Here is a 16,407-nt window from a genome sequence, read left to right as displayed (position 1 = left end):
TCAGAGTGACCGCTGTCAGTGGACACCGGCCCCCTGCCCGTGGGGTCAGAGTGACCGCTGTCAGTGGACACCGGCCCCCTGCCCGTGGGGTCAGAGTGACCGCTGTCAGTGGACACCGGCCCCCTGCCCGTGGGGTCAGAGTGACCGCTGTCAGTGGACACCGGCCCCCTGCCCGTGGGGTCAGAGTGACCGCTGTCAGTGGACACCGGCCCCCTGCCCGTGGGGTCAGAGTGACCGCCGTCCGTGGACACCGGACCCCTGCCCGTGGGGTCAGAGTGACCGCCGTCCGTGGACACCGGACCCCTGCCCGTGGGGTCAGAGTGACCGCCGTCCGTGGGGTCAGAGTGACCGCCGTCCGTGGACACCGGCCCCCTGCCCGCGGCCGGAGTCAGCTCTGTGAGCTCCGGACATCAGCCCGCGTTGCGAGTTTCTATTTTCTCATCTTTTTGTAAAAATGAATTTCAATGCACTTGTGTAAAATATAAACTCGGCATTTTCTGAGCCCGTGCGTTGCCGTGTTTTTATCCACGGGCCGGGGGTTGTGGGGGGGGGGGGGGTGAAGGTCAGTCACCCAGGCGGTCGGACCTGTTGACCAGGGTCCGGTGGTCGCCGCCTTTACCCGTGCCGCTGTCTCTGGGTCAGTGGGTCGTGTCCGGAGCTGTGGGGGAGAGGGTGTCTGTTCCCGGTCTGAGACCCCCCCCCCCCCCACACACCACACACACACACACACTCCTCTCCCTATCCCCCCGGCCCGCGGAGACCCCTGACACCGCCCCCCCCCCCCCCCCCCCCCGCCGTCTCTCCGCTATTTTTAGAACCAAAGTTTCTATAAAAAGCTCCAGCTGTGCCGCTGACGTCACGGCTGTCTGCCGCGAGCGAGTCCAGCTGTCGGGGCCCGGGGGGAGGGGGGGCGGGGCGGGGGTGGGGGGTCTATATATGGCCCAGGGTCCGGGTCCCAGCAGCGCCGGATCCGACAGTCACAGGTAAGCGGGCGGTGGTGCGGACAGCGGTTCACAGCGCGCACACACACAGCAGTGTGTGGTATACACAGACACTGTGGTCCATGGTACACACACACAGCAGTGTGTGGTATACACAGACACTGTGGTCCATGGTACACACACACAGCAGTGTGTGGTATACACAGACACTGTGGTCCATGGTACACACACAGCAGTGTGTGGTATACACAGACACTGTGGTCCATGGTACACACACAGCAGTGTGTGGTATACACAGACACTGTGGTCCATGGTACACACACACACACACAGCAGTGTGTGGTATACACAGACACTGTGGTCCATGGTACACACACACACCAGAGCAGTGTGTGGTATACACAGACACTGTGGTCCATGGTACACACACAGCAGTGTGTGGTATACACAGACACTGTGGTCCATGGTAACACACACAGCAGTGTGTGGTATACACAGACACTGTGGTCCATGGTACACACACACACACACAGCAGTGTGTGGTATACACAGACACTGTGGTCCATGGTACACACACACACACAGAGCAGTGTGTGGTATACACAGACACTGTGGTCCATGGTACACACACACAGCAGTGTGTGGTATACACAGACACTGTGGTCCATGGTACACACACACACAGAGCAGTGTGTGGTATACACAGACACTGTGGTCCATGGTACACACACACACACAGAGCAGTGTGTGGTATACACAGACACTGTGGTCCATGGTACACACACACAGCAGTGTGTGGTATACACAGACACTGTGGTCCATGGTACACACACACACACACAGCAGTGTGTGGTATACACAGACACTGTGGTCCATGGTACACACACACACACAGAGCAGTGTGTGGTATACACAGACACTGTGGTCCATGGTACACACACACAGCAGTGTGTGGTATACACAGACACTGTGGTCCATGGTACACACACACACAGAGCAGTGTGTGGTATACACAGACACTGTGGTCCATGGTACACACACACACACAGAGCAGTGTGTGGTATACACAGACACTGTGGTCCATGGTACACACACACAGCAGTGTGTGGTATACACAGACACTGTGGTCCATGGTACACACACACAGCAGTGTGTGGTATACACAGACACTGTGGTCCATGGTACATGCACACATATACAAACCAGTCTGTGGTGCACACACACACACACACAGAGGGCAGTCTATGATACATACACAGTGGACTATATATGTATATACATACACACAATGGTCTACGGATATACACACTAAAGCTATGGTACATGCTGACACAGTTCTATGGTATGCACATGTGCACGTAAGGCTCTCCTGTATATATTGACACACATTGGTCTATGGTAGGTATACAGTCTGCAGTCCGTACTGACATAGGTCTACATTACATACACACAGGTCTACATTACATAATCTATATTGCAAACACACGTCTGTAGTAGATGTTGAAGCAGATCTACACTACGTACATTCAGGTCTATGTTACACACTGACACAGGTCTGAAGTTCTCTCTCTCACACACACAGCTCTGTCTCATACTGTTACGTACTGACGCATGCAATGTCTGTACTGCACACAGGCCTGCATTACATATGGGTCGATATCAAAACGTTGGCAGACAGCCAGACAGGATCCGAGCTGGTGCCAAGCTTGTTCTGAAACTACAATTACAATTTTGGGGACAGAGTGGAGCTCGGATTGGAGGAGAGTGTGGGGACAAGGGATAGCTAGGGTGGGGATTGTCCCTGACCCCTGATCTGCAACCGGAGGAGGTCATGCCAAGACCCTGGGACAGTAGTTGGAGAGGAGACCCCTGGGGGAGGGTCCATTGAGACTACGTGAAGGGGGTGATGGCTTTGACGGGATTGTACGATCGACTCCCCTACAGGCAGTGGGAATTAAAGGAGGAAGTATGTAGGGGGACTGCAGGTAGCTGTGAGAATAACAGAGTTGCAATCGCGGGTGAATTTAACTTTCAACTGGGAATGCCAGAGTGAGGAAATTTTAACAATTCAGGCGTTCAGGAAAAAAATTCTCAATCAATATGTAGATGGCCCTTCTCGAGAAGGGGCGACACGCGACCTCCCGTTGGGAGATAAAGGCAGGGCAAGTGACTGAAGTGTCAGTGGTGGAGCACTTTGGGACCAGTGGATGTTGGCAGAGCGTGGTGACTCGCTGCAAGCTGCTCTCTGCAGATCTACTCATTAATCGTTCTACACCTTTAAATTTAAATTCTATGTCACTAAGACTATTGAAAGGTTCCCTTATACAATGGACTCTTGACCTCACAATCTACCTTGTGACCTTGCACCTTATTGTTCACCTGCACCGCACTTCCCTGTAGCTGTGACACTTTGCATTCTGTATTGTTTTACCCTGTACTACCTCAACGCACTGTTTCGTGAATTGACCTGTACAATCAGTATGCAAGACGTTTTTCACTGTACCTCGGTACAAGTGACATTAATAAACCAATACCAATTATCCTATTAGTTTTAAAATAGTTGTGGAAAGTGACAAAACTGGTTCAAAAGTTAAAGTCCTAAATTGGGGCTGGGCCAATTTAGATGGTATTAGACAGGAACTTTCAAAAGTTGACTGGGGGGAGGCTGTTTGCAGGTAAAGGGACATCTGGCAAGTGGGAGGCTTTTAAAAGTGAAATAGGGAGAGTTGAGGGCCAGCGTGTTCCTGTTCGAGTGAAGGGCAAGGCTGGCAGGATTAGGGAACCCTGGATGACAAGAGGTATTGAGGCTCTGGTGAAGCAAAAGGAGGCATTTGTCAAGTGTAGGCAGCTGGGATCAAGTGAATCCCTTGAGTGTATGGGGTGTAGGAGTACACTTAAGAGGGAGATTAGGAGGGCAAAAAGGGGACGTGAGATAGCTTTGGCAGACGAGGTAAAGGAGCATCCAATGAGATTCTACAAGTATATTAAGGGGAAATGAGTAACTAGGGAGAGAATAAGGCCCCTTAAAAATCAACAAGGTCATCTATATGTGGAGACACAGGAGATGGGTGAGGTCTGAAAGGAATATTTCTCATCTGTATTTATAAGATAAGATATCTTCATTAGTCACATGTATGTCGAAACACACAGTGAAATGCATCTTTTGCATAGAGTGTTCTGGGGGGCAGCCCGCAAGTGTCGCCACGTTTCCGGCGCCAACATAGCATGCCCACAACTTCCTAACCCGTACGTCTTTGGAATGTGGGAGGAAACTGGAGCACCCGGAGGAAACCCACGCAGACACAGGGGGAACGTACAAACTCCTTACAGAGAGCGGCGGGAATTGAACCTGGGTCACTGGCGCTGTAATAGTGTTACACTATCCACTACACTACTGTGCCTGACACGGATGCTTAGGGAAGTTCAATCAAGGGCAAGCCAGAGAACTATAGGCCAGTAAGCCTAACATCAGTGGTGGGAAGGTTATTGGAGGGGATTCTAAGAGATAGTATCTCCATGTATTTGGAAAGGCAAGGAGAGCAGAACATTGTGCGTTGACATTTGGTTGAGTTTTTTGAAGAGGCGACCAAGAAAACAGATGAGGGAAGTGTGGTAGATGTTGTCTACATGGACTTCAACAAGGCCTTTGACAAGGTACTGCAAGGTAGGCTAGTCTGAAAAATGGATCAGGTGGGATCCAGGGCGAGCCAGCTAAATGGATACAAAATTGGCTTGACAGTAGGAGACAGAGGGTTGTGCGGAGGGTTGGTTTTCAGATTGGAGGCCTGTGAGCAGTGGTGTGCTGCAGGGATCAGTGCTGGGTCCACTGTTGTTTATCATTTGTATCAATGATTTGGGTGAGAATGCAGGTGCTGTGGTCAGTACGTTTGTGAATGTCACCGGAACTGGTGAGCGTGGTGCACGGTGAAGGTCGTCTGAGGTTACAACAGGATCGTGATCAACTGGGAAAGTGGCCAAGGGATGACAGATGCAGTTTAACTTGGATAAATGCGAGGTGTGGCAGTTCAGTAAGACATATCAGAGCAGGACTTACACAGTAAATGGCAGGGCCCTGAGGGGTGTTGTAGAACAGAGAGACCTAGAGGTGCTGGTACACAGTTCCCTGAAAGTGGCGACACAGGGAGGCAGGGTGGTGAAAAGGTGTTTGGCACACTGGCCTTCGACAGTCAGAAGATTAAATCCAGGAGTTGGGACGTCATGTTACAAGATGTTAGTAAGGCCACATTCAGAGTTCTGCGCACAGTTCTGGTCACCCTGCTACAGGAAGGATGTCATTAAACTGGAGAGGGTGCAGACAAGATTTACGAGGATGTTACAGGGACTGGAGGGCTTGGGGTGTATGGAGAGACTGGACAGGTTGGGACTGTTTTCCCTGGAGCGAAGGGGGCCGAGGGGTGACCTGATAGAGGTTCATAAAATCATGAGGGGCGTAGGTAAGGTGAGTGGTCACAGTCTTTTCCCCAGGGCAGGGGAGTCTAAAATGAGAGGGCACAGGTTTAAGGTGAGAGGAGAGAGATTTAATAGGGACCTGAGGGGCAACTTTTTCAGGCAGAATGTGGTGGGTGTGTGGAACGAGCTGCCAGAGGGAGTGGGTGAGGTAGGTACAATGATAACCTTTAAAAGACACTTGGACAGGTCCATGGATAGGACAGGTCTAGAGGGACACGGGCCAAACACAGGCAAATGGAACTAGCCTAGATGGACATCTTGGTCAGCATGGACCAGTTGGGCTGAAGGGCCTGTTTCTGGGCTGTGTGACTCTATGATCCTGGGGAGGGTGGTCAGGCTCCGACCCCTGACCCCTGACCCTGGGGAAAGTGGTCAGCCTGGGACGTCCCGCTGGCGGCTGACCACCTCTCTGTTTCAGGAGCTGAAGATGACGGTTGGTGTGGGACCCGGAGCCCGTGGGAGGGGGCAGGTCCTGGGCTTGAGGGGTGACTCCCCACCCTCCCCAGCGTGGGCGGCAGCCAGGCACAGGGGTCGGGGGAAACAGGCCCGGCCCTACAGGTCAGTGGTGCACAACACCCGCCTTCTCCTCCCTCCCCCTCCTCCTCCTTACCCATCCCCCTATCCTACCCAGTCCGAACCCACCTCCCTCCTCCTCCCCTACCCCCAATCCCATCCCCCTCCTGCTCCTTACCCCTACCCCTCCCCTCCCAAACCCACCTCCACCCTCCCCCCCTCCTCCCCACATGCCCTGGGCAGTAGTACACACTCCCCAGCCCCTCCCCACCTCCCCCCCACCACCACCATCTGCCCTCCTCAACCCCCTCCCCTACCTCCTTCTTCCTTCCCCCCCTTCCCTCCGCTCGTCCCTCTCTCCTCATCCCTCTCCCCTCCCCTCCCCGCCCTCCCATCCCCCCATTCCCCTCCCTCTCCCCTCCCCTTCCTCCCCTTCCCCCCTCACACGCCTCCCTCCCATCCCCCCCTCTCCCCTCCCCCTCCCCTTCACCCTCCCTCCCTTCCCCTCCCCTTCCCCCAGCCCATCAGGAACTCCTGACCTTGCTCCCCCCGCAGGTCGACCAAAGGTGCGTCGAAGGCTCGCCGGGACCAGATGAGGGTGGAGCTGTGGACCCTGCGGAATCTGCTGCCCCTGTCCCCGGGCGAGAGGGAGCGACTGTCCTACCTCAACACCATGGCCCTGGTCAACGTCTGCGTCCGCCGCGCCCGCCACCGGCTGGGTGAGGGAGGGGGTGGGGGGAGGGAGGGGAGGAGTGGGGGGATGGGGGTGTCACATTGCGTCTCAGTGTCTTGTGGTGTGTCTGGTCTCTCTGGGTCTGCCTCGGTCCGTCTCTGCCTCCTGGTCTCTCCCCGGTCTCTCCCCCGTCTCTCCCGCTGTGGGAACACCTCGCCGTTCCTTCCGACTGACCTCTGTCCCCTCCGCTGCCCTCCAGCCGGGGACAGCCCCATTCTGCAGCCTCTCCCCCAGGACGTGGACTTCCTGCCGGCCGTTCCTGGATTCCTCGTCACCCTGATGCCCTGCGGGAAGCTGGTTCACCTCTCCCGGAACGTCACTGAGTACCTGGGGCTCTCCGCGGTGAGTAACTCAGCGCCACTGATACACAGGAGCCCCAGCCAGGGGCTCACAAACCACACCCCCCCAACACACCTTCTCCCCCTACACATCCCCCCACCACACATCCCCCCCACAGACACCCGCCCCACACACCCCCTCACGCACACCCCCTCACACACCTCCCCCCACACACCCCCTCACACACCTCCCCCCACACAGCTCCCCCCACACCCCCTCACACACCTCCCCCCACACAGCTCCCCCCACACACACCCCCCACACACCCCCTCACACACCTCCCCCCACACACCTACCCCCACACACACCCCCTCACCCCCCCACACACACCCCACACACACACCCCCACACACCTCCCCCCACACACCTCCCCACACACCTCCCCCCACACACCCCCCTCACACCCCTCCCCCACACTCCCCCCTCACACTCCCCCCTCACACCCCTCCCCCCACACTCCCCCCTCACACCCCTCCCCCCACACACCCCCTCACACCCCTCCCCCCACACTCCCCCCTCACACCCCTCCCCCCACACACCCCCTCACACCCCTCCCCCCACACTCCCCCCTCACACCCCTCCCCCCACACACCCCCCTCACACCCCTCCCCCCACACTCCCCCTCACACCCCTCCCCCCACACACCCCCCTCACACCCCTCCCCCCACACTCCCCCCTCACACCCCTCCCCCCACACACCCCCCTCACACCCCTCCCCCCACACTCCCCCTCACACCCCTCCCCCCACACACCCCCTCACACCCCTCCCCCCACACACCCCCCCACACACCCCCCTCACACCCCTCCCCCACACTCCCCCCTCACACCCCTCCCCCCACACCCCCCCACACCCCTCCCCCCACACCCCCCCCACACCCCCCCCCCCACACCCCCCCCACACCCCTCCCCCCACACCCCCCCCCACACCCCTCCCCCCACACCCCCCCCCACACCCCTCCCCTGTTGTGTTTGGGTGAGTCGAGTTGCTGAGCTCTTGGGACTTGTCCAAGCTGTGGTGCTGGGGGGAGCTGTGATTGGTCGACCTCTCACCCTGCCTCCCTGTTGCCCCCCCCCCCCACCCGGCAGGTGGAGCTGGTGATGCAGGGAGACGACGTTGACCACCTCGTCCATACCGCTGACCGCTGGCGTGTCCACCAGGCACTGGGACAGGCCGCACCGTCCTCGGGTAAGTTCCCGGCTGCTTCCGACGGGAACCGGCCGCACAGGGATCTCGGCAACCCTCTCACTCCTGCTCTCTCCCACAGGAAGTTCCTTCCTCTGCCGGATGCCCTGCTCTCGGTCGCTGGGACTGGCCGCAGCCCATCGCTGGATCCGGGTGTCCGGCCGCTACCTGCCGTCCCGGGACAGCTCCACGCCCGGCCTCGAACCCTTGCTCTTCGTTGGTCTCTGCAGCCCCGTGGACTGGGAGCCCCAGGTCTCCCCGTGGGACCACCGCCTGACTGCCTTCTACAGTCGGCACGCGGCTGACATGTCTTTCCTCAGCGTCTGTGAGAGGTGTGGGGGAGAGACAGACACGCAGACAGTGCCTTCATACAGGCACAAAAACACCGGCAAGACAGGGCTACAGCCTCACCGGTACACCCATACTGGGCAGGACAGGGATACAGTCTCACCATTACACCCACACCGGGCAGGACAGGGCTACAGTCTCACTGTTACACCCACACTGGGCAGGAAAGGGCTACAGCCTCATCGGTACACCTGGACCGGGCAGGACAGGGCTACAGTCTCAACGGTCCACCTACACCAAGCAGGACAGAGCTACAGTCTCACTGGTCCACCCACACCAGGCAGGACAGAGCTACAGTCTCACCGGTACACGCGGACCGGGCAGGACAGGGTGATGTTCCCTCTGTAGGGCAGACAGGTTAGACCCGGTGACGTTGTGGTGTGTTGTGTTCCAACCAGCTTCTCTCTCCTGCAGTGTCGTGTTTCACCTCGGCTACAGCCCGCTGGAACTCACCAGAAGGTCCTGGTACAGTCTGCTTCACCCTGGAGACCTGCAGCTGAGCAGTGCACAGCACAGGCGGCTCCGTGAGTACCATCCCACTCACCACACCCCCACCCTCACCACCACCTCCACCGGGGATGGGTCCCACACCCCCACCCTCACCACCAGCCCCACTGGGGGATGGTTCCCAAACCCACCCCCACTGGTGGACAGGCCCCACTCACCCCCACCCCCACCCTCACCGAGGGATGGCTCCCACCCACACACACCGACCCTCACTGTGGGATGGGTCCCACACACACACACACACTGACCTTCACTGGGGAATGGGTCCCACACACACTGACCCTCACTGGGGTATGGGTCCCCCACCAACACACACTGACCCTCACTGTGGGATGGGTCTCACACACACACACACACACACACACACACACACACACACACACACACACACACTGACCCTCACTGGGGGACGGGTCCCACACACACACTGACCCCCACTCTGCTCCCTCTCTCTCGGACAGTGTCCGGTGTGGGTCGGGGGAGTGTGGATTTCGTGTGTCGCCTGCAACACCAGGACTCTGGCTGGTCCTGGGTCTACACCAGGGCAGAGACCTTGTCGGCCGCTGGCAGCATCGAGTGCTCACATCTGGTGGTCAGGTACACAGGGTGGTGGAGGGGGGACGGAACGGTGGGGTGTCGTTGGGGGGTGCAGGGGGTGCACAGGGGAGGGAGACGGAGGGAGGGGGGCAGTAGGAAATCGTGCAAGGGGGAGAGAGAGAGAGAAAAGGGAGAGAGTGAAAGGAGGGGAGAGAGAGGGCAGACAGAAAGAGAGAGGGGAGGGAGGGAGAGGGAGAAGGGAGGGAGGGAGGGGGAGAAGGGAGGGAAGGAGGGGGAGGAGTGGGGGGACGATGGGGAGAGCTGAGGGGTAGTAGGGCTGGGTTGTGTGGGTCGGGTTGGGGTCCATGGGGAATCGGGGTGTGCAGTGTGAGGGTCACCCTGTTGAAGGGTAGTGTCCTCATTCTCACCTCCTGCCTCTCTCCTTGTCTCCACAGCGAGTGTGAAGCCCTTCACCTGCGAGAGAAGCTGTTCCCCTCGGACCCCTCGGTCCTGTTAAGCTGCACCCCCCAGGACCCCGGTCTGCTGGAAGTCTCGAATCCCAGGAGCCTGTCTCCCCCCCGGCCCTCTCCCCCCTACACACCCAGCCCTGAGGGTGGGCAGTCACTGTGGGGGTCCTGCCCCCCTGGTTCCGGAGCCAACACCCCCTGGGTTCACCCGGTGCCGGGGTCCCCACCCACACCCCTCGGCTGGGCTGGGACAGGGCAGCTCCCACCCTACAGCCAGCAGGAGAGAGCACACGTCAACGTCCTGGCCCAGCACATCCGCTGCCTGGCCGAGGGCTTCAGCGCAGGTCAGGGGGCACAGGGTCGAGAGGTCCAAGGTCGAGACGTCTGGAGTCAGGAGGTCCAAGGTCAGACCTGGGGTCAGGAGGACCAAGGTCTAGAGCTCAAAGGTCAGGAGGTCCAAGGTCAGGCCTGGTGTCAAGAGGTCCAAGGTCAGGTCCAGGGTGAGGGGGTCCAATGTCAGGTCCAAGGTCAAGAGGTCCAAGGTCAGGCCTGGGGTCAGGAGATCCAAGGTCAGGCCTGGGGTCAGGAGGCCTACAGTACCAAGGCCTGGTGTTGGGAGGCCTGGGCTGAGCCAACTCAGGGGGCGCAGGGTGAGGGAGGAGGCAGCAGGGAGGGGTGGGAGGGAGGAGGTGGTGGGGAGGGGTGGGAGGGAGTAGAATCACCCTGGCAGCGAGCTGAGCCCACACAGCCCCAGGGTGCGGCCCCACCCCCGCCCCCGTGGGCCGAGCCCCGTCCGGTGGGGGGCAGCGGGGGGGGGAGCAGGCTCTGCCCCCATCAGCCCTTCTCTCTTGCCCCGTGCCCCAGGGGTGGGGGCAGTGGGGTCCTTCGCTGGTCCCTGGGCCTGGGCCGGGTCCCACACCAAGCCCAGGGACCTGGCAGAGCTGATCCTGGCCAAGCTGTCTGGCCTCAAGCCCACACCCCAGTCCTGGTGCGACCCCGGACCAGTGAGGGGGCAACGGCCCCACCCCCACCGACCACCCGACAGCCCCATCCGAGGTGAGTGACCAGACCGTGGGGTCAGTGTAGGCTGCGCACCCGACTGTCCACACTGTGGGCCCCCGTCCCGTCCTCACCCTGACCCCCCCCGTCCCAGTCCCATCCTCACCGTCGTCCCCCTACCCCATCCTCAGCCCCGCCATCACAGTCCCATCCTGCCCCAACCGTTTCACCCCCGACACCCCCTTTCTCACCCCTGTTCCCCTGACCATCCCTCCACCCATTCAACTCCCCACCCTCTCCCCAACCCCGTCACCTTCGCGTCACATCTCCCGACACCCCCTCGCCCAACTCCCCACCCACCCTTCCCCCGGCCCACCCACACAGCCTCTCCCCGTACAGTGAGTCTGGATGAAGGATGCTCTTGTCCCCGACCTCGTGCCTGTCAGTGTTTACGTCTGGAGTGAGTTACCCTTTCTAGCTGGTCAGTGGTCTCCACAATGCCTGTACCGACTGCACTGTAACACCACACTTGTACTGACAGTACTGTTACACCTCACTTGTACCACCTGTACTCTGTTACACCTCACTTGTACCACCTGTACTCTGTTACACCTCACTTGTGCCGCCTGTACTCTGTTACACCTCACTTGTGCCGCCTGTACTCTGTTACACCTCACTTGTGCCGCCTGTACTCTGTTACACCTCACTTGTGCCGCCTGTACTCTGTTACACCTCACTTGTGCCGCCTGTACTCTGTTACACCACACTTATACTGACTGGACACCAACTGTACCAGCTGGGCTGTATTGCACATTTGTTTAACAATATCAATCGGCATAAACGAGACGTGCTGACAGGGCCTGTTTTTGTGATGTCGAATCTGTGATTGATTGTACACCAAGTGGCATTTCTCAGTCTGACTGTAAATGATTGGATACAGCGCACTGTGAGACACAGCCTGTAGTTATTACACGTGACACTATCTGTATTGACACCACACTGCATGTGCTCAGTGTTATTAAACACTGCTTGTACTTACAATATATCATCAGGGACTGCCTGTACTTGCTGTACACAATTAGAAATTGCCTGTACTTACTCAACATCATTGGACAATATCTGCCCTGAATGTACACTATCAGGCACTGCCTGTACTGGCCTGACCCCACTAGACAATGCCTGCACTGACTTCACACAATCGGACAACACCTATACTCATTTGACAACTGTTAGATGCCGTGGGTACACTGTTAGACACTGCTGTGCCCTTTTAACACCAGCAGTTATAACTAAGACAATCCCGCTTTTTATCTTGCAGATCGGGCCCTGGAGTTATCCAGGCTCTAAACCAAGTCTGTGACTTCCTCCAGTATGGCACATTGCCATGTGTGTGAAACTGCCGGACAGCTTCACCCCAACAACGTCCCTCAGAAACGGAACGCTGTATCAATGTTCCCAGCGCTCAGCACTCTCTCTGTTGTGTGTGTGTGTGCGTGTGCGTGCGTGTGTGTGTGTGTGCGTGCGTGTGCGCGCATGCATGTGTGTGCGTGCGTGTGCGTGTGTGTGTGTGTGCGCACGCGCACTCTGAAATAATGGGATGGTTTCAGGCATCAGTCTGTGTGTCAGTGACTGGTGAGAGGGTTGGTCCCAGTGAGTGTAGTGGGTCATGTGCTGTATCAGCTCATAGCCAACAATACCCTAACATAGCCTGTAACTAACAACTAGTGGTAGAATACCAGGTAGGGTGAAAGCTAGTGATGTTTTACTGGAGGATCTTCAGTGATTCCAACAGAGACTGTAATAGATGTAACTAATAATTAGTGATAAAGCAGCAGGTATAATGGTAGTTAGTAATGTAACAAGTTAAAGGTACTGTAGCAGGTATTAATATCTAACAGGCAGAGGATAAGGTGGCAGCAACAAATTGGTTATTAGTGATAGTTAACCAGTGACAGAAATTGTCGCAGTGTGTGACAAATAATCACCAGTTAAGGAGCAGTTATGTTGGTGCTGGATCGGTAGTTAGTGGTCAGTAACTAGCAGCAGTGTGACAGGGAGAGAAGTACAGAGTCACACCTTCACGGCAGGGGAGCGGTCTGTTGCTCGGCCGGTCTGAGTTACAGCAGACCATGAACTGCCTGGCGCTCTCCCTGCTGAGTGACGTGGCTGCAGGACTTTGCCGTCCTTGTGTCCACTCACATGGAGCAGTACTGGTCCCAGAGACCAGTGATGGGTGCTCCCTGCATCCGCAGAGCTGCTGGACAGGGACCAAGTTGAGGGCGGCTTTCCTGTGCACTGATCTGACCACCCACTGCCTGTGGCTTGCCTGTTTCTGCAGTGGGCAATCCACCTCTCTCTACACCAGGTCAGGATTGCAATTGGTTTATTATTGTCACATGTACGTGAAGAAGGCGTACGGTGTGTTGGTCTTCATTAGTCGGGGGATTGAGTTCAAGAGCTGCGAGGTAATGTTGCAGCTCTATAGAACTCTGGTTAGACCACACCTGGAGTATTGTGTTCAGTTCTGGTCACCTCATTATAGGAAGGATGTGGAAGCTTTAGAGAGGGTGCAGAGGAGATTTACCAGGATGCTGCCTGGATTGGAGAACATGTCTTATGAGGATACGTCGAGTGAGCTAGGGCTTTTCTCTTTGGAGAGGAGGAGGATGAGAGGTGACTTGATAGAGGTGTACAAGATGATAAGAGGCATAGATCGAGTGGACAGTCAGAGACTTTTTCCCAGGGCAAGGGGGCATAATTTTAAGGTGATTGGAGGAAGGTATAATGGGGATGTCAGGGGTAAGTTTTTTTACACAGAGAGTGGTGGGTGTGTGGAACGCACTGCCGGCAGAGGTTGTGGGGGCAGATACATTAGGGACATTTAAGAGGCTCTTAGATAGACACATGAATGATAGAGAAATGGAGGGCTATGTGGGAGGGAAGGGTTAGATAGATCTTAGTGCAGGATAAAATGTCGGCACAACATCATGGGCCGAAGGGCCTGTACTGTGCTGTAGTGTTCTATGTGAAAAGCTCTTGCTTGTGTGCCGTCTGTACAGATCATTCCAAACGTAAGTACATTGAGGTAGTTGAAAGGGAAAACAGAATGCAGAATATAGTGTTAAAGTAACCCACCAGTGCAGGTAGACAATTAAATTGCAAGGGCAATGATGAGGTGGGTTGGGAGATCAAGAGTTCATCCTTCATCATATGAGAGGACTGTTCAACAGTGGGACAGAAGCTGTCCTTGTGCCTGGTGGTTTGCATTCTCCCACTCCTGTATCTTCTGCCTGACGGGAGGGGGGAGAAGAGAAACTGTCCGGGGTGGGAGGGGTCCTTGATTATGTTGGCTACTTTCCCGAGGCAGTGGGAAGTGTTAATGGTTACTGTTTCCTGGGTAGTACCTTTACACTGTAACTGCTCCCGTCACTCTGCTTGTGCTGTGAAGGTGTTATGCCGCTCTGCTGAATGGGTCGGAGGTGAATAAAGTGTCACCTGTTCTAAAGAAAGCTGTGTGGATGGTGTCACTCTCTCACCCAGAGCCAGCTCAGTCTCCCTGACAACATCGTCTCAACTCTGACGTTACACAGCACAGGAACAGGCCCTTCAGCCCATCATGTTGTGCCGAACTAATTAAACTAGTAATTAAACGCCTAACTAAACTAATCCTTCCTGCCTACACAATGCCCACATCCCTCCGTTCTCTGCACATTCACGTGCCTGTCTAAGAGCCTCTTAAACACCACTATCGTATCTGCCTCCACCCCCACCCCTGGCAGCACATTCCAGGCACCCACCACTCTCTGTGCAAATAACTTGCCCCGCACATCTCCTTTGAACTTACCCCCTCTCACCTTAAATACACACCCTTTAGTATTAGACATTTCAACCCTGAGAAAAAGATCCCGGCTGTCTACTCTGTCTCTGCCTCTCATAATTTTTCAACCTCTATCAGGTCTCCCCTCAGCCTCTGCCACTCCAGAGAAAACACCTCAAGTTTGTCCAACTCCTTATAGCTCATGCCCTCTAATCCAGGCAGCGTCCTGGTGAACCTCTTCTGCACCCTCTCCAAAGCCTCCACAGCCTTCTTGTAATGTGGCGACCAGAACTGAATGCAATACTCCAGATGTGGCCTAACCAGAGTGTTATAAAGCAATATAACTTCTTGACTCTTGAACTCAGTGCCTCGACTAATGAAGGCAAGCTTGCCATACGCCTTCTTTACCACCCTATCAACCTGTGCAGCCACCTTCAATGAGCTTTAGACTTGGACCCCAAGATCCCTCCGTGCATCAACACTGTTCAGGGTCCTGCCATTAACTGTGTATTGTCCCAAAGTGCAAGACCTCACTCCAAACTCCACCTGCCATTTCTCCTCCCATAGCTGCAACTGATCTATATCCCACTGTATCCTTTGGCAATCTACTACACTATCCACAATGCCACCAATCTTTGTGTCATCTGCAAACTTATTAACTCACCCATGTACATTTTCATCCAGGTCATTTATATGTATCACAAACAGCAGTCCCAGTACAGATCAATGCAGAACACCATTGGTCACGGATCTCCAGCCAGAATAAGTCCAACCAACCACTACCCTCTGTCTTCTATGGGCAAGTCATATAGTGTTATAGTTACAGAGAAAGTGCAGTGCAGGGAGGTAAATAAGGTGCAAGGGCCATGACGAGGTACACCGAGAGGGCGAAAGTTCAGCTTTAATGTACAAGAGGTCCATTCAAGGGTCTGATAACAGTGGGATAGAAGCTGCCCTTGAGCCTGGTGGTACGTGTTCTCAAGGTTTTGTGCCTTCTGCCCGATGGGAGGGGTCCTTGATTACATTAGTTGCTTTCCTGAGGCAGTGGTAAGAGGGCTCTGGGGAGTGTCTGTTGGGAGGAGGGAGGGTGGTGTGGAGAGGCTGTGAGGGTCGGGGTAGGGATGTGAGAGTTCGGACCCAGCAGCGACCTGTGACCACGGTGATCTAACTCTAGAAAGATCAAGAGGCTGGAGGAAGAGGAGTGCGGAGACTTCGGGGGTTACAGACGGGTGAAGCCCCTCGTACCCGCCCCACCGTTCTGCAGGGTCACTGGCTAACATCTTACCTCAGCGCGTCCTTCCTTCACTAAACCTTAACATCCACAAATCCATCCAGCTCTGCCTTGAATCTATCGATATACATGCGGACATATCGATCAGGAGCATGAGTGGGGACCACTCGGCCCCTCAAGCCCGTGCCAGGATACATAATGATCATAAGACCATAAAATATAGGAGCAGAAGCAGGCCACTTGGCCCATCGAGTCTGCTCTGCCATTCAATCATGAGGTCCAAAGACTCGCCGCCCTCTGAGGTAAAAAGAATGTCACCTCA

Source organism: Pristis pectinata, chromosome 10 (assembly GCF_009764475.1).
Source record: "Pristis pectinata isolate sPriPec2 chromosome 10, sPriPec2.1.pri, whole genome shotgun sequence".
Taxonomy (NCBI): Eukaryota; Metazoa; Chordata; class Chondrichthyes; order Rhinopristiformes; family Pristidae; genus Pristis; species Pristis pectinata.
The sequence above is the reverse complement of the archived record's forward strand: the minus strand, read 5'-3'. Positions refer to the sequence as shown.